The sequence below is a fragment of the Psammomys obesus genome, unplaced genomic scaffold, assembly GCF_907164565.1.
Source record: "Psammomys obesus unplaced genomic scaffold, mPsaObe1.curated_primary_1811, whole genome shotgun sequence".
NCBI lineage: Eukaryota > Metazoa > Chordata > Mammalia > Rodentia > Muridae > Psammomys > Psammomys obesus.
In genome coordinates this window covers 7,490,533-7,512,063 of record NW_026591598.1, presented here as the reverse complement: position 1 = coordinate 7,512,063, position 21,531 = coordinate 7,490,533, and the positions used below count along the sequence as shown (strand labels likewise).

General features: G+C 47.2%; 1 protein-coding gene across 5 annotated transcripts in view; it reads right to left on the bottom strand.

The window, feature by feature from the left end:
• The window catches only part of Phc2 (polyhomeotic homolog 2), an 80,051-nt gene extending 61,491 nt beyond the window's left edge, over positions 1–18,560 (bottom strand). For 4 of the 5 annotated variants that reach the window (XM_055610830.1, XM_055610833.1, XM_055610835.1 and 1 more), the window contains exon 1: positions 18,439–18,560. The gene's annotated coding sequence lies outside the window, so the exon portion shown is untranslated. The remainder of the gene's footprint in view (positions 1–18,438) is intronic. The other variant, XM_055610837.1, reaches the window with a different exon arrangement.
• Between the last annotated feature and the right edge of the window lie 2,971 nt (positions 18,561–21,531).

Sequence of the window (21,531 nt, the reverse complement as noted above, 5' to 3'; positions counted from 1 at the left end):
CACTGTTGTGAATCATAATGCACATACCTGATATGCACTATGGTCTTAGGTGTCCTCTGTGACCCCCAAAGTTGAGAACCAATGCTAAAGCTGAAAGTCATTTGCAAGATTTTATGCCCAGTCTCATAACAAGTCTAAGCAAAACAGAAACAAAAGAAAATGTTCTCAGCTTAAGAAGGTCTTGTGATGAAACCGACAGCTAACATGTTTATGTAGTGAAAGGCTGTTTCCTCTAAGACTGTTCAGTTCAGTTCAACATTATGCTGTTACACTAGCGATGCAATACAGTGCAATATAGCAGGTTTTTAAAAAGGTGTAAGGACTGGAAAGAAAAACTTTTTTTTTTTTTGTGCAAACATGATCATGTTTACAGAAAATCACAAGAAGCTTGCCAACCCTATTACAGCCACAGTGACTTCATTAACACAGAGGGGTTAAATAACTTGTCCAAAGTTATTTAAAAGTCAGAGTTCAAGTCCCGGAAGTCTCTAAAGAAGTCTGACCTAGAGACTTCCTCTCAACCAATACTTACATAATAACTCAAAAGTTGAGATGCTCTTAGTCACAATAGGTCAAATCTTGTCACCCACCACAAAATAGACAAAGCCAGAGGTCATGGGGTTAAGTGAAATAAGCCAGAAAGACACATGCTACGTGCTTTCACCCATATGAAAAGCTGAAAAACTTGCTGTCAAGTAAGAAGGTAGAACAGATGTACTAAAGGTTAGGAAAGGTGGGAGCAGGTGACAGAATTGGGATAATGATTCTAAAATACAATCAGAAGGCACTAAGTTCCAGTGTTCTGCAAACAGTTGTGACTATAATTTGCAACAACTTATGATGCATTTTACGAACAACTGGAAAAGAGGAGTTTGAAGGCTTTATCTTAAATTACTTTTCTATTTCTGTGACAAAACACCATAATCAAGGCAACTTAGAAAAGAAAGCATTTAATTGGGCTTACAGTGTCAAAGGGTAAGAGTCCATGATGGTGGACCAAAGGCTCGGCAGCAGGAATAGCTGAGAGCTCACATCATGATCCATAAGTAGGATGGAGAGAGAAAGATAGATAGAGAGAGAGAGACAGAGAGAGAGAGAGGGAGGCGTGGTGTGAGTGTTTTAAAACTGCAACCCCCACCCCAAGAGACAAATCTTATCCAAGAAGGGCATACCTCCTAATCCTTCCCAAATAGTTACATCAACTGGAACTAAGTATTCAAATGTATAAGCCTATGAGGACCATTAACACCACCACAGGCCCCAAACACAAAGAGATAAGATGGAAATGCTAATTACCTTGGACTGATAATTACCCATATATACATGTACTGAATCATACGGTACCCCACAAATATGTAAAATTATTTTTTTATTAGAAAGAGAATGAAGCTCTGCCTCAAAACAAAAAGTAAAAAGAAGGGTAGGGAGTGTAGCTCAATGGTATAGTGCTTGCCTTGTGTATGCGTGTGTGAGGGGGCTCTAGGTTCAATTCTCAGTATTTTCAGAAAAAGGGAGAATAAAAAGAAATAAGACCTAAGTGTTAAATGCAAATACTAAGCATCATGTCTCCTCTCCAATGTCTATGATTTTGTGATTTTGTTGGGGATGAATAAGATAAACAAGATATGAATCCTAACTCCTGTCTATGAAAAGCATGAAACTTAACTGATTGACTAGTCATGGAAATTACAGATGTGATCACTACACAGGCCTGCATATGACACGATGAAAACATCCTCCCCAGTACAGTGCCAGACATATGTACCCTGCCTCAACCTTCCCCAATAGATGGTAAACATTTGAGTTTGGCATGATGTGTCTCTAAGTACCAGAAGACAGAATCTGAGTGTTAAAGGTACATTAGGGCATCACCCTCAGGTCTGAAGAAGGGCGGAATTTGAAAGCCTGTTATAGGTTTGAAAGCAAGGTGCTAAATGCCCAATTAGACACAAACCAAAGTAAAGGCGGCTGGCCCTTATGCCTTCTTAGGAGTTATCATTAAGGACTTCATATATGGACTTTTGGAGTAGCTACATTCAAGATTCATAAGACAAACCAGGAGGTAACAAACATTGCTAAACTAACAAGCATTTATTAAACCCACTGTATAATGCTGAGGTTTGGAACATGACACCGTCCATCAACAGCAGACAGAGAAGTTGCAGCCGGAAGTTCTTTACCGCAGGAGTAAAATCAGGGTGGCCGTAAGGTACATGGCTCATCCTTCATGTCAAGCTCTTCCAAATCTGAGAACTTTGAGCACTGGCAATACTCCTCTTTGGAAAATTTTATCATGAGACCTGTTTTCATGAAGACGGCACTTAAAACGCCATACAAAGCTACATTCAGCCTCTGTACATGAGGTATACACAAGCCACAAACTTTATGTGTAGAGTTTGGTCCTGTCTCCAGAATTTATCACTATTTAGAAGCAAATATTCCAAAATTTAAAAAGCCATACTCTAAAATGCTTCTCATCCCAGCCTTCCAGGGAAGGGTTGTAGTGGGTCCGGCTGGAAATCACCACCGTGGTTCAAATGTGGGATTTCAGTCCATCCCGGGACTAAGCAGTGTTTCTCAGGCTATTTGGGAGCTGGGCTTTGAGGCGTTGGCCTATCACCAGTGGGGACATCACAAATGCTTAACAGGACTGCGACTCTTGGGTCTTTTTACATGTTCTATGAAGAAAATTCCCCTGAAGAGTTCACAGGCTGAGCCAGAAATGTAAGTCAATGTCCTTCACAGCTTGACCTGCAACCCCAGTACCAAGCTCTCTTCCTTCTGCCAGAAGGTCCATTCCATGCCAGGAACAGGCCAGAAACAAAACCATCTTGTGGGAAACCAGAGGTGGCTTTCCTGCCACCTGAAAAGGAATCCGGACATTATTAATCATGCAGAGAGAAAAAGCAGAAAAAACTTATAGATCAATAAGATAGCCTTGACTTGAAAGAGAACTCATGTTAAGGGTGCTTGCCCTCAAGTGAGAAGGAGCCAGTCAGTGGACCTGCAGTATTTGTGGGGATCCTGAGAATGGTAGAGTAGGGAATGATTACACCCAAGAGTGGATTCAGGCCCGACTCTTACACTGTTCATTCATCACACAGTGGGAGAGATCCCCACCTCCCAGGGAAGGATCCAGTGACTTAGAATAATCTATGTGTGATCATGTAGGCCCCACCATGCAGTTCTCTGCTTGAAAGGGGTATTTTCCAGACTTGTCACCAGTCTGAAGGTATATGAATGACTTCACTATGCCTTTATGCTTTGCTTTGACCTAAAGAAGGACCAGTGAGTTCCAGGTATTCCCGTGAAGCATCAAGTCTAGGAAAAAGATACAATAGCTTGAAAGGTGCAAAGAGAATATTGGGTTATCTGGCCAGAAAGTAATAACTTGGGCAGACAATTACATTTTTCTCCTTTTAGAAGCTCCTAATAGGAGAAAACCTTGTGTTTTTTTTTTTAACTTTCAGTAGAAAATAAACACACAGAGGAAGTGATTTCTTTTTAAATCCCATGATAGCAATCTCAAATGTGAACGCTGACTTTGGAAGCTGTTAAGTTTAAAACACAGAGCTGTCAGCACACTAAGACTTGGCTAACAGTGCAACAAGCTCAGACGCAAAGGCTCCAGCATGTGGTGTGGTGTTGAGTTAAACGGGGATAGTCTCTATCTCTATCCCTATCCTTACCCATATCTGTATCTGTAATTGTGTGCTGTCCTCACTGTTGTATCATTGTTTTGATCCACTTTATGCAAACCGCGAGTTTCAGATTATTTTCCCAATGGATGGAGCCAGTATCATTCGTCCAACCTTGCCCTACCAGGCAGGCCTCCTGTGGCCCCAGAGTACACCACTGCCAGAGAAGAAGTCTCACGTGCGAGTTGTGGTCTGCTGACAGCTGAATTATGGGGCTACAGGGGTTGTGCTGCAGGGTAAGAGGAGGCGAGAGGAGATGGAACTCCTGAACACATTGTTCAGTGCCTCTACCTCTTGGCTCATTAAGTACCTAAGATCTGAGTTTACGCCAAGATGGAGACAGAGATGCCTCCACCATGTGTCATGTACACTAGAGACCAGCAGTTGAGGTTGATTTATTGCCCCGCATAACTTGGTCCATTGCAGATGATATAATTAGTTTCACTGATTTTCAACGTGGTCAGCAAGAATGTGTGGAAAACATGAGTTCTGATGTCAGATGTTAGCAGCTGGGAAACTGCCCCAATCGGAAGTGGCAGCATCGGACGTGACCAGCTCATCTGGTTTTGGTCTTTCTCTCAATGATCCTAAACACCTTCCTCCTTGTTTGGTACTGGGGTGAGATGCCAAAAGCAAGACACAGAAAACACAGACAGAGTTTAAACAGAGTGAGGCGGCTTCAGGGGTGATCACACAGGAGCTGGGCACAGCTCCCGGCAATCATGGGCTCCCAGGGCAGCAGAGTTGGTCTGCCTGAGCCAAGGCTGAACTCCCTCCAAATCCTCGAAGATCTGTACCAGTGATTTAGTCTCTCATCATATGAGAGACGCTGTTGGAAGGCACAGATCTCCCCAGTCTCATCTCATCTGATAGATTCAATTTAGAGTTATCTAAATATATACATCATGAATTATTCAAAAACCATTCCTTGAGTGGAAGCGAGTGTGTGTGTGTGTGTGTGTGTGTGTGTGTGTGTGTGTGTGTGTTGCATGGTGCACAAAACCAGGGCCTTGTGAATGCTAGATCTAAAAGATATAAGGCCTCTTGGAAATTAGAGATTTTTACCAAGAGGGTGGAAGAGGAGGGATGTGACTTACCCTTTCTTCATAAACAACTAAAAACTGGTAAAATACAACAACACAGAAAACACTGTTTTTTAGACATTAGCTGACAGACAACACATGCCTGTGATGTCTGAGCAAAAAGACACAAAGTGAACCCTAGTGAGCACTAGCCTGCTTCTTGGACTGGTTCCAGGAACAGTGTGAGGAGGGGTCTAGAGAGCTCCCTGGGTGGAGAAGACTGAGCTATCTGGAAGTGAAATAGTGACGTGCCTGCAAGGAGAGGTGAGTGAAGAGAGGATAGGATAAGGGTGGAGAGGAAGAGCACTCGGGACTTCGTTCTGCACACAGGCCCCCCCTGGACTGTCGGGCTTCCTTCTGATGGATGTGCAGACACACGCAAGACCACCCAGACCACCCGGAAGGATTAGATGGGCAGTTCCCTGTTGACACAGGGCAGGAATAGTTTCTCTTCAGGTAGCTAGCTCTACATCAAAACGAATTAAAGGGCTAGAACAAAATTCAGCAATGGGAATATCGCATTCACAATGGCTGCTATCCGGTGAAAACGATAAGGCAAACAAAGAAGCCAGAGAGAGACTCCGGATTCCAGCAGGAGCGGAAGAGCTGGCAGGCGAGGTACTGAAGCAGCATTAATAGCTGCACCTTATGTGCTAAGGAAGCAGCATTAATAGCTGCACGCCAAGTGCTCATGAGGGAGCCGATACGTGAGCATGTTCTTTCCAGGGACTAGAAAGAACACCCCAAACAAAAGTAAACCGGGTGAAGTAAAAACGGTTTAGGAAGCATGGCATCGGGAATGAACCGGCATGAAAGAGACAGAAGGCGGAGGAGAGACAAGCCAGTCATCAATGGCCCTATCAAGCAATCTAACATTCATGAGACCCAGAAGAGAGACATGGGTGGAAGGAAACAGAAACAGTAAAGTTCTCCAAATTCAATGAAAGCCATGAATTCACAGATCCAAGAAGTCCGTCTAAACAGAATACGTGGAAAGAAAATGACTTCAAGAAACAGCAGAGTCAAACTGCTGAGCAGATGACAAGAAAATCCTGAGAACACTCAGAAAAAAAGGACACATTACATAGAAAAAATAGGATCCAGAGGATTTTCATACATGACCACACAACAGGCACTGGAGAGGCAGCTTTAGAGAAACTGAAGTAGGAGGAGGAGGAGGAAGAGGAGGAGAAAAATTAAAACTCAGCTTCAAATTCTATCTCTTAAAATGAGAGTAAAATCGAGCTTTTCAGACAGATGAATACTGAACAAATGAACTCTAGAATAACTGTATTATTGAAAATGTTGCTGGCTGTGGCACATGTCTTTAACCCCAGCACCCAGACCTCTGTGAGTTCAAGGCCAGCCAGGGATACATAGTGAGACCCTCTCCCCCCAAAAACAAAAACACACTTAAAAGAAGTGAAACCATAGGAGCACACAATGGAATGACATTTAAAGTCAGTAAGAGGGAGCCATTAGGAAAGTCCCTAATATTTGAGAAACAATGTATTTTACAGCAATTCATGAGTCAAAGAATAAATCACAGGGAAAATTAGAAAATATTTTGAATGTAATGAAGTGAAAAAGTGTTACATATAAAACCCATGAGAGAGACAAATACATGGTTCCTAAATGTTTTATAGACTTAAAATGCCCATTCCAGAAAGCTTCTGTCTTAAGAAGAAAAAACATAAAGAAAGGAATAAAAAAAGAGGACAGGTAAAAATAAACAAACAGAGTGTAAAAGTGGCAGGAAAATCAATGAAATGAAGAGTTAGTTCTTTGAGACTAGCAGTAAAAGTGAAAACTTTTAGCCAGAGTGACAGGAAGAGAAAACCCAGAGATGACAGAAATCTCACAAATGTTAAAAGGACAATGAGCCAAAACCATGAACCACTTCCTGGAAACACAAATGATCAGAGCTCACACATGAAGAAACAGACAGCCGAATAGCTCTATCTCCCCCTTTCTTTACCGCCCCCTACTTCTTGATTTTATTTTTATTTATTTATTTCTTGGTACGGAGTAACCTGGATTTGAAAGTATGTGCCACCATGCTGGCTACACTGTATCTATTAAAAATAATTTGTGTAGTGGCCCATGCCTTTGATCCCAGCACTCGGGAGGCAGAAGCAGGCAAATCCTTGAGTTCAAGGCCAGCCTTGTCTACACAGCTAGTTCCAGAAAAGCCAGGGCTGCACAGAGAAACTGTCTTGAGAGAAAAAAAATAAAAGCAAACAACACAACAAAAAATGAATTAATTGGTTTGAAACCATCCCAGAAAGACAAGATGACTTTACTTGTGAATTCCACCAAGTATTCGGGAAAGATACAATGTTAGTTTTATATGAATACATCCAGAAGATAGAAGAGGAAAACCATCTACCCGTTCTGTGATGCCTAAATCCCTCGGAACCACGGAAAATGTTTATGGAGGCATTAAAGGTGGAGGAGCCTTAATAAGGGACACAAGTACAGACAAAACCGCACGTCACAGAGGCTGGAGAACGGGAATCGCACAGGCATTGTCACGCTGCCTCTGTCCTCCAAGAACAGCAGCCTGTGCTGAGCAGCATGGAGTCTAGTCGCCACTGCTCACCAGCCTGATGTTAGCCAAGGGAGTTAGCTTTTCTGTGCCTCCATCTTCCCACTGGCATGTAGAGTCGCTAACAGAGCACCCGCTGGACGGCTGTTGTGAAGACTAAAGGGGTTACAATACACAAAGAGGGGTGTGGGGAGACTTGCCTTGCTATCATGAGGAGCTGGGGTTTTGTTGTTGTTTTGTTTTGTTTTTTGGAGAAGGGTTTCTCTGTGTAGCCTTGGCTGTCCTGGAACTCACAGAGAACTGCCTGCCTCTGCTTCCCAAGTACTGGGATCAAAGGTGTGGGCAACCCATCGTCTGGCTATGGGTTTGATGCCCAAGTTTCAAAGCTGATCACCGTGAAACATGCCTATAATCCCATAGTCAGAGACATGCAGATCCCTGGGGCTCCTTGGCCAGCCGGGGAGGTGAGCCCCCGGTCACAGGAAGAGACCCTCCTTACAAAAACAAGATAGATAAACAAGATGGATATCTCCTGAATGACACCTGAGGTTGACTTCTGGCCTCCACATCTATGTGTGTGCATGTGAGTGTATGCACTACACACTACAACCACACACACACACATGCACACAAACACACACAAAGTGGGAACATGGCCAATGCTCACCCGGAGCTTAGCCTGTGACAAGAACTACGTATATGAAATTACCCACGTGCTAGCTGGCGGCGGTCTCCATATATTTGCCCTCAAAGCGAATGACAAAGGAAGGAAGTGACTATCCTCATTGGGTTAGTCCCCACTGCCGCCATAACGAATCACTACAAATTGAGTGGCTTGACGTGACAAAATGTAACTTCTCAAAATTCTGGAGGCCAGGAGGACAATGTTAGTTTCATTGGGCTGAAATCAAAGCAATCAGCAGGGCTGCACTCTCGGGGGGGGGGGACCTAAGAGGGATTGCTCCCCAAGGCTCTTCCAGCTTCTGGTAGCTTCCAGCATTCCTTAGAGCTTACACCCCTATCCCCCTATCGCTCCAATCTGTGGCTCTCAACCCAGGCTGCCTCCTCCCTTTGACCAGGATGTCCCTGATTGGACACTTTAAGACAATCTCCCTGGGTCAAGATCTTTATCTTAATCACATCGTCAAACAACCTTTTCCTTTTGAGGCAGCATTTACAGGTCCCAGAGATTTGGACTCTGGATTTGAGGAGTCATTATCCCGTCTACGCCAGCAGGGATAAATTGTGTGGTGTGGCAACTACAACATAACATTTCTCTGGATATTTGGCTCTCTCTAAAATGAACCTATTAGTACCTAGCAGCCATATTCACCTGAAGGCTAGTCCCAAACCACAAGCAGGATCTCCCCACCATACTGAAGCATCATGGTAACAGACTCAGAGCCATATACCTATGGTACTCATCGCAAACTTTGTGGGGAATTCCTGGAAAAAGCGAGGAGCCTTCTTGTGGTTCAAATGAAACAACTTACATTAATATATATATATTACATTAATATATATATTACATTAATATATATATTACATTAATATATATATATATATACTTAGTTATTATTCTTACTATTCTAAGACTGTGGGCGTGTGCGTACGCTCACACATGTGGTGGTCAGAGGGCAATTTTGTGGAGTCAGTTTTCTTCTACCTTTACATGTGTTTCAGGGATTAAACTCTGGCCCTCAGACTTTTGCGGCAACGTTCTAACCCACAGAACCACCTCTCTGGCCCTAAAACAGCTTTCTAAGATCACTAACCAGAGTAAAGAAAACTGGGAGGAAGTGCATTTGCTGGTGGCGATTTGAGTGACATCCCTGCAGAACTGCTGCAAGCGTGGACTAAGAGCCTGTGTCGTTCCCAAGGCAAATGCTCAGTCAGTGGTACTCCCAGTCATCAGTGCGTAACAAAAACCGTTCTGCAGCTGCATCTTATAATAAACTAGAAATGTCCTCTCATCTTGGATTTCTTTCTTTGTAGGAGCAGGGAAGTTACTCCCCTGGGAACTGTGATGTCGTAGGCAAAGCACTGCAGAAAAAGCGGAAAGAACCACGAGTCTACAATTCTGAGATGCACATCCCTGGGAAACAGGAAGAAGAGTTAAGACTGAACTTTCTAAGTGAATGAGGGCTGACAGGCAGCACCCAGAGAGCCTCATGTGTGTCAGGGAGGCCGACAGTATTGGAGGCTTGGAGGTGGCAAGCAGAAAAGTGAAGTTTCAAGGGAGCCAAGAGGCTCATTCTCTGTAGGAATGTACCGAATGACTGAGCAAGGGTCGGGCAAGGAGCATCAAGGCAGCTCATGCTCTGGGCAAACAGGACCTCACAGCTCGAGGCCATGGCTAGGGTGCTGCTCCCCAGCCGCCAGCCAGGGCCTGGCACACCTCCCGAACTGGAGGGGAATGCACCCACTCACGGCCAATAGGTTAATTCTGATTTCCAACCTGTGTTCAAGTATGAAATTTAAAAACAAAAATTATTTAAATTATTTAAAAGAAGAACAAAACAGCTGATGAGAGTGGTTTGATTCTAAGCATTTTCTCTAAGAGGGAAACATTGCCAGCAAAGCTGTGAAAAATTAAACGCTTGCCGCAGAATTTAATAAAGGCTGAATTGCCTTTTCTTCTTGAGGGTGGGGGCACATTGTCCCAGACCAAGCTGTGACAATCAAGTTTCTGTTTGCATTATTCCTAAGTAATAGAGTCAGGGCACGGATGACGCAATACACAAAACTCCTCTGCTCAAACACTTCAGAACATCTAGCCGGGGTGTCCATGACCTTGCCATCCAGAAAGATGGAGATGGGTTGGGTCAGATTCACAGCCATTTAATCCATCTTGGATGTATGCAGGCTACACACACTGGAGTCCCAGAGGTTTACAGAGGCACAGCACACCCAGAGAGGTTTAATCGAGGGACAGACCCACCCTCGATACGGACGCTGCATCTCACAGGCCTGACCCCGAGCGAAATCCCATTTTCTAGGATTCCCTGAACTTGCCGCCTTCTGTAAGTAGCTTCTGTTTTCAGTCTTCCCTCTTACCCAGACTCTCCTTTTCCTCCCCTCTCGCTAATTGGATTGGAAGAGCATCAGTGCTCCGTTAAGGATGGGACTCGGAGGTCGCACTGCACAACTTCAGGGAGGTCACTGTACCTCTGCGCATCTCAGCCTCCCCCTCCAACCCCGCCATTGCAGGTGGAATTAAACGGGAGGTCACAGCCAACAGCACGAGGTCAGTTTCACACAGCTGATCACAGCACGAGGCCGGTTTCACACTGCACAGCTTACTGTGCAGCAAATGGCCTACCAAGCAGTTCTCAACCTGTGGGTCGTGACCCCTTCCATTAGAGCAGTGTATCAAATATCCCGCATATCAGGCATTTACATTGCTATTCCCAATAGCAGCACGGTGACAGTCGTCAAGTAGGAGTGAAATAATCTTATGGTTGGAGCTCACCACAACATGGGGACCTGTATTAAAGGGTTGCAGCACTAGGAAGGTTGAGGACCACTGCACTAAACCATCTCATTTCATTACTTCTTTGAGGTACAGGTTATAGGTATCCCCACCACACACAAGAAGACGGGGCACAGAGGACGACTGAAGGAAGAATGAGGGTTATAGCTGAGCGGCAGAGGCAAGGCTGGAAGCTAAGTGTCCCTCCTACTGACCTCCACCTCCTGCTCCCTACAGGCTAGCGACAGCCATTCACGGAGCAACCCACCATTATACTAAAGCTCAAAGGGGCTTAAAGATTACATTTGTTTCAAACAAAGCGTAAGAGAAAATGAGCAAGAAATGGGGACTTTTGTGATCTTAGCTCCGATGGAGACAGATATGTCCTTCACTGGTCCTGTATTTGCAGCAAAAATGGCTCTGTCCCTAGACAGAAGTCTACCTCAGGACTTGAATTATGGGTCAGTGAGAGATTTTCCTCAGGCAAGAACCAAAGGTTTATCAGGAGATAAATGTGCCATACTTTTTTTTCACTTGCTTTCTTATACGTACATTCATTCATTTACTTACTGAGTGTGCATGCTGAGGAATGCGGACCCACGCATATCACAGAAGACATGGCTGCCAGAAGAAAGCTTCAGGAGTCAGTTCTCTCCCGCCTTGTAGGTTTCAGACATCTAAGATTGTCAGGCTTGGTGTCAGACCCCTTTACCCCGACTTTTCTTTGGAAACGGGATCCCACTCTATAGCCCACACTGGCCTCAAACTCAGAATCCTCTTGCCTCAGACTTCCAAGCTCTGGAATCACCGGCATGCACCATTAGGCTCGGTGTTACACTGTGTCTACAAAGGCACCAAAACATTTCAAAAATGCAAAATGATTAGTCAAGCTCTGCTCTCCTTATACTCCAAAAAGTAATCTGTAAACTATTGCTTTTAAAGTACTGCCAGGCTTTTGACGTCATTTCATCTTCCATGCAATGGGCCACTTGAAAAAGTGTTGAATTAATAATTGTTCAAGAACCCATTGCTATTTTGGAAACGGGCTCACAGGAACTTTTCTCTTCTAGCTAGTTCCGGAAAGGAGCAGGTGTTGTGTGACAGTCATCATTTGTCCTGGAGAACTGCCCTGCCCTGGAGAGCTTCCTCCTCAAGGCCCTGCAAGAGCTTTGCGCCTCTCTGATCTGCACTTGGGGTTCCTACCTGTCCTCCCCCACTAAGAAAGGATTGGAATATCAGGTAGCATGGCTTCTTTTGTCCTGTGTATGTTCTTTCGATGTTCACACTTCTGTGGAAAATTTGCCTCTGGCAACCGTATTTACACACCCCCTTCCCTCCCTCCTTTTGATTCACTGGCAGTGAATGAATGTGCAGTGACTTGATGAAAATTTCAAGTCGGTCAGTCAGTCTCACAGACTAACCAAATTGCAGACTTTGGTTTCTGTCCAAAAAGGATCTGCCAACCTTTTTAGTTTTGAAGCAGAGTTGGGTTTTTTTTAAAGACATTTTAGAGACAGAGAGAGACAGAGAGACAAAGAGAGAGACTTTAAAAGATATGCTCGGAAGCATGACTGTGAGCATCTCTAGGAGTGGAGTTCAATGTCTTTTCAATTTTTATTTTTAATGTGTACGTGTGTGCTTATACCTTTAACTGTGCACTATGTATGCGCTGGTGCCCGTGGAGACCCAAAGAAGAACTGGGGTACAGGTGGTCGTGAGCTGCCTGATGTGGGTGCTGGGGGAACAACCTTACCCACTGAGCTGTGTCCGGCTCCCATAATTCATTGCCTTCACAGCAGTTACAGATACCACTTTTGTGATGTTTGAGGCTGTCATGGTAACTGGTTGCCAAGGAACTGAAGGGAATCCCAGGGTGGCTCCTGAGGGGGCATCTGACAGGACCATAAGGAGCAAGATCACTGAGAGGGAAGAGGCTAGGTATCCTCACTGTAAACATGCTGAAGAGTCCCAGAAAATGTGCGGGAGGGGACTGAGGCCATGGACAGCCAGCCAGGCCTTCTTCACACTCCTCACAGCAGAGGATGGCTTTGCTGGGATTCTTTCTCCTTAGCTGCTGACCCACTGTAAGAAGACTCTGGGCTGAGGAGCTTCTTCCCCTATAATTTCCCTGTCTTTCCACCCTGCCTCTGTGAGACAGCATCTGAGACCTACAGCAGAGCACTTCCTGCATTGCTATAACCTGCCCGCCTGATATTTGTAATGAGTTTTCCTGGTAACTTCCTTTAGAGACTTGAATGTTAATTCTGGACATGAACAACACAGGGATTCTGAACTTATTTTTGGTTGTATGTAGAGAAAGAAGTGCTCTCCTATGGGTAGCTGGGGAGTATTGGGTTATAATGATGATCAAGAGACAAAGAGGTAAGCAGGGGGAGAGTCAAGAGCCAAGGTGACAAGTCTAGGTCCCATGGAGTGATGACACAAAATAGAGGTTCTAGGCAGAGACTCAGGACCTAGGTCGAAGGAATGGGGCGGGTGCTATCAACAGTGGGGTTTCATTCATTAATCTGCCAAGTATTTACCGAACAGCTTGGTGTTGGGAATACAGCAGTAGGCCAGAAACAGACCCTGCCATCAACAAGAAACCAACTTTGACTTTCACACACGTGGTTCTTTAGGAGGGCTAGAGCTGGTTCAGAGTAGGGATGGCACAGGGGCTGACGGGAGGCAACAAGGTTAGGCAGTCCTCACCAGAGCAGGTGAGCTACCAAGTCAGACACTCTTTGCGTAGGTAGCGGTTTCCTTACAGCTCCTTTCTTTCCCATCAGTGACACATAAGCCCATAGGAGGGGAAACGAGGAAGAACGTACTTATCGCAGGGCACGAGTGTGGATAGTTGGCAGTATTTTAGAGACTAGCAAAAGCATATAGTTCATTCAACAGCCGTTTATTATACAGCTGTTCTGTTCAGGGGATAGCATTAGGAACAGGCTCACAGGGGTGGAGAAATACAGTCCCCAGAACGTACAACGGTGTGGCGAGCACCATGATGAGATGGCGGAGTGAAGAAGTCCGTGGGAGAGGAAGGGTGCTAACACAGGAAAGCCTCCTGAGAAACCGGGGACGAATCTTAACAGATAAAGAGAAGCTGGTGCTTGTAAGTGGATAGGTTGGGAGAGGTGTTCCACAACACGGTAGCAAGACTGGCACTCTCCCTACCATACCAAGACTGTCAGTAGCCTGGAAGGAGCCTGTGGAAGACTTAGCCATCAAAGGGTTGGTTCAAGACATGTGCTGTAGGTTTCACTGTATCCAAAACTCTTTTCATGTTTTCATTCTTACTCATTCTTACATTCACTCCGCCCAGGTTGGGAGTGGGAAATAAGAACACACACAGTGAGCAGGAGGAAGATGGCGGAAGGCTGAGCACCAACACAGCCTTGTCTGGTTTCTTCCATGAGTCCGGCAGGACTTGACCTATTGGGTGGGTTAGTCTCAAGCTGTGTCAGGTTTTGGTCAGTATTTGGTTCAAGTGTTACACAGAGGCATGGGAGGAACAAGAGGGTGAGTGAAAATTGGTTTTGAGACAACAATAACCATGAACACAAATCTTAACTCGTTGCCAGTACTAAGGGGCTATGCATGAATCCCCAAAGGAGAAAGAGCATGAAGAATGAACTCTCCTCATTTTTCACCAACCCTGTGTGTGGACGAACACAGGGTAACAAAGGCAAGGGCGTGACATGAGCAGTGCCGACAGCTGTGGGGACTGGCCCGTAGTTCGGCCCCCCAGGGAGCCTGTGGTCTGAGAGGGAAACGGGAGCGCTGCATAGTTAAACATCTCCAGATGAGGGCGGGCCAGTCACAGCACACCTGTTCAACTCATTTCTCCCTCAGAAGCCTGACCAGTCTCCCAGCCTCCCACAAGCAAACAGCTTATAACGGAGCACAAAAAATGAACAGAAGCGAACTCACGTTTAGTTTTAATTGGGCACAAAGGGCCTCCTGGGGACCGCGACTCCACCCGGTAAGCCCCTCAAAATATGGGGTGGGTGGATTTGCTGATTCTCTATTCTTTCATACCATACGGACCAGGCGTCCACTTAAAGTTCTAATACTTCCCTGTCATTCTCTACAGCACCAGTCTAGACCCCAAACGTCCCCACAACATGAGGAACAGATGAAACAGGATTGGGGGCCACGGCACTGTAAGGCCACCAAACCATCTGTCCAAAATATAAAGGCAACAGAAAAGAAGGAGACAGTTCTTTCAGCCTCAGGAGGCTCATAACTTCAGCCAGAACCTAAGCTATGAAGCCTCTCACACACTGAACAAACATTCAGTGCATCTTGTTAAAAAAACATAAAGATTTCAAGGCAGCCTGTGCAAGCGTGAAGACCTGAGTTCGAACTCCTGCAAACCGCATAGAGTTGGACATGGTGGTATAGGACCGTACTCCCAGCACTCCTAACTGTGAACATGGAGACAGAAGGACCCCCAGAGGCTCAGGTGCCAGCTATTCAAACACAGACGAGGAGGAAGGCAAGGGCCAACAAGCAGCGGTGGTCCTTCGACTTCCACACACAAGCCCCGGCGCGGGCATGCCTCATCCCTACAGTCAATATCCACTGAGCGCTGGGTATGGTGGTGCACACCTGTAATCCCAGCACTCGGGGTGAAAGAGGCAGGCAGATCTCCGTGAGTTCAAGGCCAGCCTGGTCTACAAAGCGGGTCCAAGGCAGCCAAGGCTACACAGAGAAACCCTGTCTCAAACAACAAAACAAAGCAAACGAAAAGATCCAATAAGCATTAAGCCGAACATAGAGTACTCTGAGACCAGGATGTAGGCTGCATTCTCAGAAAACCAGCCCTGTGTAAGAGCTCTAGTCACAGCTCTTACTCAGGGATCCAGACCCTATCCATGACACACATTTGCTAAGCAACTTCAAGGCAATTTCTTCTAGTCTTGTGAGGAACTTCATGGGATAAAGAACAGAATGGCTAGTGTACAGCAAGCTCTCAAGAAATGATAACTCTACAGTCACTGTTTAAAATAATGTGCAGGCGGCAATCTTAAAAGTTCAAGAAGTAAAATTCTGGGTCTGGAGAGCTGAAGGTAGCATTCTTGCCGTGCAGACATGAAGCCCTGAGTTCCATCCACAGAACCATGCCTTGCCCGTGTTGCAATGTGCTCTCGTAATCCCAGAGCTGAGTAGGCGGAGACAGGTGGGTCCCGGATCTTGCTGGGATCCAGCCAGCCTTGCCTGAATCAGTGAGTGTCAGGCCAGCAAGAGAGCCTGTCTCAACAGCAACAGTAACAAAGAATAACAATAAAAAACCCAAGATTGGCAGCATCTGAGGAGTGACAGCGGAGACTGCCCTCTACACCCCTCATCCACAAGCCCACGAGCGCATAAAAGAGACAATATTTTAGGACAGAACTGTGAAGCCGACGGGGAAGGCCAGGTCATTTGCTGGACTCTAATTGCTTTCCTTTCTCTTCTTTAGTGGCAAACCTATAAGGATAATTTGTACCACTGCCATTTCTAATCTGTGCCTTGTGCTACGCTTTTTTTTTTTTTTTTTTTAATTTTTTAAAATCTGGCTCCTTAGTCTTTGTATGCCCCACCCCATCTAAACTGATGCTATCATTTAAAGATTTATGAATGGGCTCCTGGTTAATCGGTTAAGATGCACATTGCTCACAAGCCCCGCACAGTTCCACGGGGCTCTGCAGACTAACTTCTTCATCTTAACCCTTTTCTTCTCTTGACTAGTGTGATACCCATGGTGACAGCATGTCTGTCTGGCCATGTGTCCATCAGAGACGCCACACATGATAGTGTCACATAAATAAGCTGAACAGTTCTTTTGCACCTCGGATACCCCGTGTTCTCTCTGCCATGCTGACTCCATGCCCTCTCCCCGTGCCTAAAGGAGGCAATCTCTGCGCCCCATCTTCGGATCTCTACACTGGGATTTTTATGTTGCCACCATAGGTGACACCCCCTCCTGGCTTCCACTGCTGCAGTCTCCACAGTAGACCCTGACCTCAATCTTTGGGTCTCCGGTCGCCTCCTCCTCCCAAGCCTAGGGCTTGTCCCCTGAGGAAATTCAGTACTGCTTCAGGGTTCTTTGGCTTTTACCTTCTCTTCTCCCACACCCGGTTTCCGCGTGGTCTGTCTCATTTTCGCAAACTCTTCACCCACAGTCAAGACTATACTGATGTTATCTGATCTTTGTCTTCCATTTCCAATCATGGCCCTGCTTGCTACGGACCGGACTCACCTCTTATTTTCACCCTAATTCTTTTTCCTGTCACCGCCGCACTGTTTAAGTAACTTGCTAACTGACGATGTCCTTTCTCTTCCTATAAAGCTCCAGTCTCCATCCTACCGTTGAGACTCTTCTCAAGTATTACTGTCGCGATACCACACTTACCAAACCCCAAATCTTCTGCTTCCCATCTGTAGGATTGCCGTTCTATGTCTCCACCCGCTCTTCTAATACTTCAATCTGTCTATTTGAGCTTGATCTTGCTGAACTGGTTAGCCCTGTCAGCTGACCTCTGACACTCTCAAAATATTCCGACCTCATTTTATGAGCACTGTGTTTTCTGTTTGGGAATTCCTCCCATAAGAATCCACCATGGCTCTGGGTTCGTTTTGCTGTTGTTGTTTAATGCTATTGTCATCATCATTATTATTATTAGTGTGTGTGTGTTAGACAGACAGGCAGACATAGGGAAATGGGGAGTGGATGGGGCATGTGCTACAGCTTATGTGTGGACATCAGAGGACAACTTTAGAGAGCTGGTTCTCATCTTCCAGCTGAGGCAGGAGCTCTTATTTCCACTTTAGTGCTGTACCCCAGGCTGGCCCATGGGTTTCCAAGTCATTCTCCAGACCCTACCTCCCACCTGAAAGGGAAGATTACAGACCTGGCGCTTCTACACCCAACTTTTAAGTGAGTTCCAGGGATCAGTCCACCAGGCTTGCACGGCAAGAGCTTTTACCCACCAACCCATCTCTCTGCCCTGGTTTTGCATTTTGAGAGAGGGGTTCATGTAGTCCAAGCTAGCCTCAAAGGCACTATGTGGCTGAGGATGACCTTGACCTTCCAATCTGCCTACCTCCACCTCCCGAATGCTGGGATTCCAAGCATGTGTTGGCATGGCTCTGAACAATTCTTCCTTGGGAATCACAGTGGCGGATGACTTCCCTACCTTAATTAATGTAGCGCTTTACAGCTCAAGGAGGTGCCTTACGTTTGGGACCCATTTACTTCACACACACACACACACACACACACACACACACACACACACACAGGCACATTAAGTCATGTGGCCAGTAACAGTAGAAATAGGATCCAGATCCTTCTCAGCTGAGAAAACCCAGACCCAGGCCACCTCCCTCATTTCCTGTCTCCTCCAAAGCACAAATGCCACATGGTGTTTGCACACAAAGTAGGTGTTCAGTAACTGTGTTGACTGTGAGAAGCTTGCTTGAATGCTACCTAGGAGTTCACAGCACTGACAGGGTTGACTGCCCGGCTGGAGCGCATGGGAGACCACCTGAGTCATCTTTTACTTGGCTTAACTTTCCGCATCAAAAACTAGCTACGATTCATGCTAAAAGAAATTTGGAGGGCGAGAGATGGGGTCAAGTACTTGCCATGCAAGCGTGAGGACCCAATGTCGGTAATCCCAGTGTTCTTGCAGCAGGGTGGGAAGTAGAGACAGGAGAATTCCCGGAAGCTCACAGGTCAGCTAGCCGGACCCACACAGGGCAGCGGCGGCGGTGGCGGCAGCAGCAGCAGCAGCAGCAGCAGCAGCAGCAGCAGCAGCAAAGAGACCCTGTCTGACAGAGATGGACAAAGAGGACTGATGGCTGAGGTTGCCCTCTGACCTCCATGTATGTGGTGGGATGTGCCTGCTGTACACACACACACACACACACACACACACACACACACACAGATATACCACACACATAAGAGCGCACGTGCACACACACACACACACACACACACTGTACATGCATACTTCCTCACTCCCTCCACACACAAAAGAAATTCGGGGTTAAGGGACGCTAAGGGGCCTTCATCTGATTCAAACACGTACTAAGTTCTGGGGGTGAGACCCACCTTACATGTGGGTCTGGGCCCAGCCTTGCTCTGTTTCATAGTGACCAGGAAGTGAAAACAGGCTGTCTAGCTGAGGGCCCACGGTGTAGCAGACTGCTGAAGGTCTGGAGCTAGGCGCTGAGGAGAGGGTGTGACTTCTCGGCTCTAACAGTTCCTCTCAGTTTAGGAAGCTACAGAAGTGAATCATTGGTGGAAGTGGAACTAAAGGGAGGAAAGGATCTTAGGAAGGAAGGAGAAGGGACAGGACGGAGGCGGCACAGGTCACAGACCACAGACCACACAGGCGATAGACGGGCCCTGCTCTACACAGCTGCTTGAAGCTGTCAGGCTCACTGCTGTTGTCCATGGATGACGCCATCAACAGCAGGTTCTGGCCTGTGTACACGGTTGATGGTCTTCCCAGAACTCGCATACAGTTCACACTCACCTAGACCTCTATATGTAGCCCAGGCTGGCTTGGAACTCAGGAATCTGCCTGTCCCCCCTACCCCCCCGAAGTGCTGGGATTACAGGCGTGTGCCACTAGCGCCTGGCCCTGCAACCTTTCTGAATTCATTCTCTAGCTTCTGATCTTACTTCCGGGATTCGCAGGCTTGACATCCAGCATGTTTCCCCCGACAGTGACTTTTTTGCACATGGTTTATATTTGCCCTCCTTCGAAGCTGCCTTGCATGCCAAGCACTGGGCCCAGAGGTCAAGATTGCTACCTTGGGGCTGTTGGAAACACCATTTTCTACTGCTGTTTCCTGAACCTTTTCTCAGAAGATGTGGGTGACAAAGACAAAGAGTGAGGCTCACAGAAGCCAACTAGGGAAGTACTCAGGAAAAACACCACTGGAAAATTGTGATTGGAACAAGACATGTAAGCCAGTTTTTGAAAAATCACATGATAAAGGAAAGGAGACAGAAGTGCAATATAAAGCCATTTACCAAATAAAAAGAAGGCGGGGGGGGGGCGCCTATTCCTGTGAGATAGAATTTTGCCTTGGTGGCAGCACTCACTGGGGCTTCTGTTTTGGTGTCCTTCCTAATCTTTGCAACAAACTCCTATTCATCCTTCAACACTTTGCTGAAGTGTGTTCTCTGGGAAGCCTTCTCTGAGGTTGGATCCATTTAACATTCTCTGTTCTTGCTTCCCCATCTGTCGTTCTGCTATCACTTTATCTAACAGTTTTGCCTCTCCCACCACCTCTCTGAGGACAAGGGCTAATTATCTCAGTGTTGCATCCTCTAGACACAACAGAGTGCCTGGCGCTCATACCAAGTGTTTGTCATCGTGTTGATAAATACACAGCCCGCAAGTACAATTCGCACTTCATTTGCAAAACTCCGTTTGGTTGCTGGGACTTTTCCCTGGTTGAACAAACGATTTGAGACTCATAAAGTAAGCTCCATCCACAACGGCACATTAGTCTGCTCTTCATACCCTGGAGACGGGAGCATTTCCCTTCCACACTAAACCTCCTGGGGCCGGCTTGATATTAGCAGCACATCTCCAGTGCTAGCATTTCTATTGTGGCGAAGGCTAAATTACACCAGGAGCCTAAAGCGGCCACCAGTCTTAGTGAATTGGGGGAGGGGGTCATTAGAAGACAGCATTTCTGTAGCAGACCTAGGAGCCGGAGATGGAGGAGGAAGTTGATTTAAACCTCGCATTAAAAGAAATCCGCTAGAAACTCAAGCAAAACAGGACATGGCAACAGACCCTGGTGTCCAGGGTCTGGTCTCCCTCGGGTGTCAGGTGAGAAAACAGGGTGAGGGGGAGAGGGAGGCAGTGCCTGCCTTGGGCACCCCTCCTCGTACCTTGGGACTTATTGCTTGAGAGAGCCCTGGTTTTCTTCCAGTAACAACAACCACAGTTTGCTCCCCCCACACATCGTCTCGATCGCCACTTCGTCCCCCAGCAACCCCCACCAGGCTTAACTCGGGATCAAAAGTGCCCGTGCCTGGGCTGTCAGGCCGCGGCAGTGTAGGCGCGCGGTGGGCAGGTGGGACCCCGGTGTCCCCGCAGCTCCCGAGAGGATTCGGGCCGCACGGGCGGCCCTCTTCACCTAAGGAGTCCACGCGCCCCCCGAGATCGCACGACCGCGGGGACTTCCGCGGCTCCCCTACAGCCTCCCGCAAGCCCTGTGCCCCTGAGATCGCCGCTGGTCCCCACCGCGGCCGGGTGAACCGGTGTCCACCGCGCTGCCCAGCCTCGCGCGACCCGGCCGGCTCGCCGCCCCGTGACAGCTGGGCGCCCAAAGGGTTAAGGCCGCCGCTCGGCGCCGGGTGTCCCCCCGTGCGCCGCCCCGCCGCCGCCAGCCGGCCCCAGCGCGCACGCGCCCGCCCGTTACCTGCGGTGGCCGCCGCGCTCCTCCTCCACCTGGCCGCGCTCTCCCGGGGCCGCCCCTCAGCCCGCCCCCTCGGCTCTCCGCCGCGCACCCTGCAGGCTGCCCGCCGCGGCCTGCGGAGGAGGGGCCTGGGGACGATTACCATGTATTAGCATACCGGGGCGCGTCACGTGACTGCTCCAGCCAATGGTCATTCTGGAAAGGCGGGGACTGAACCGAACACGCTTTGGTGCTGCTCGCTGCCTGAACCGGTGGCCATGGCAACGGATGGGGAGGGCGCAGGAGGGG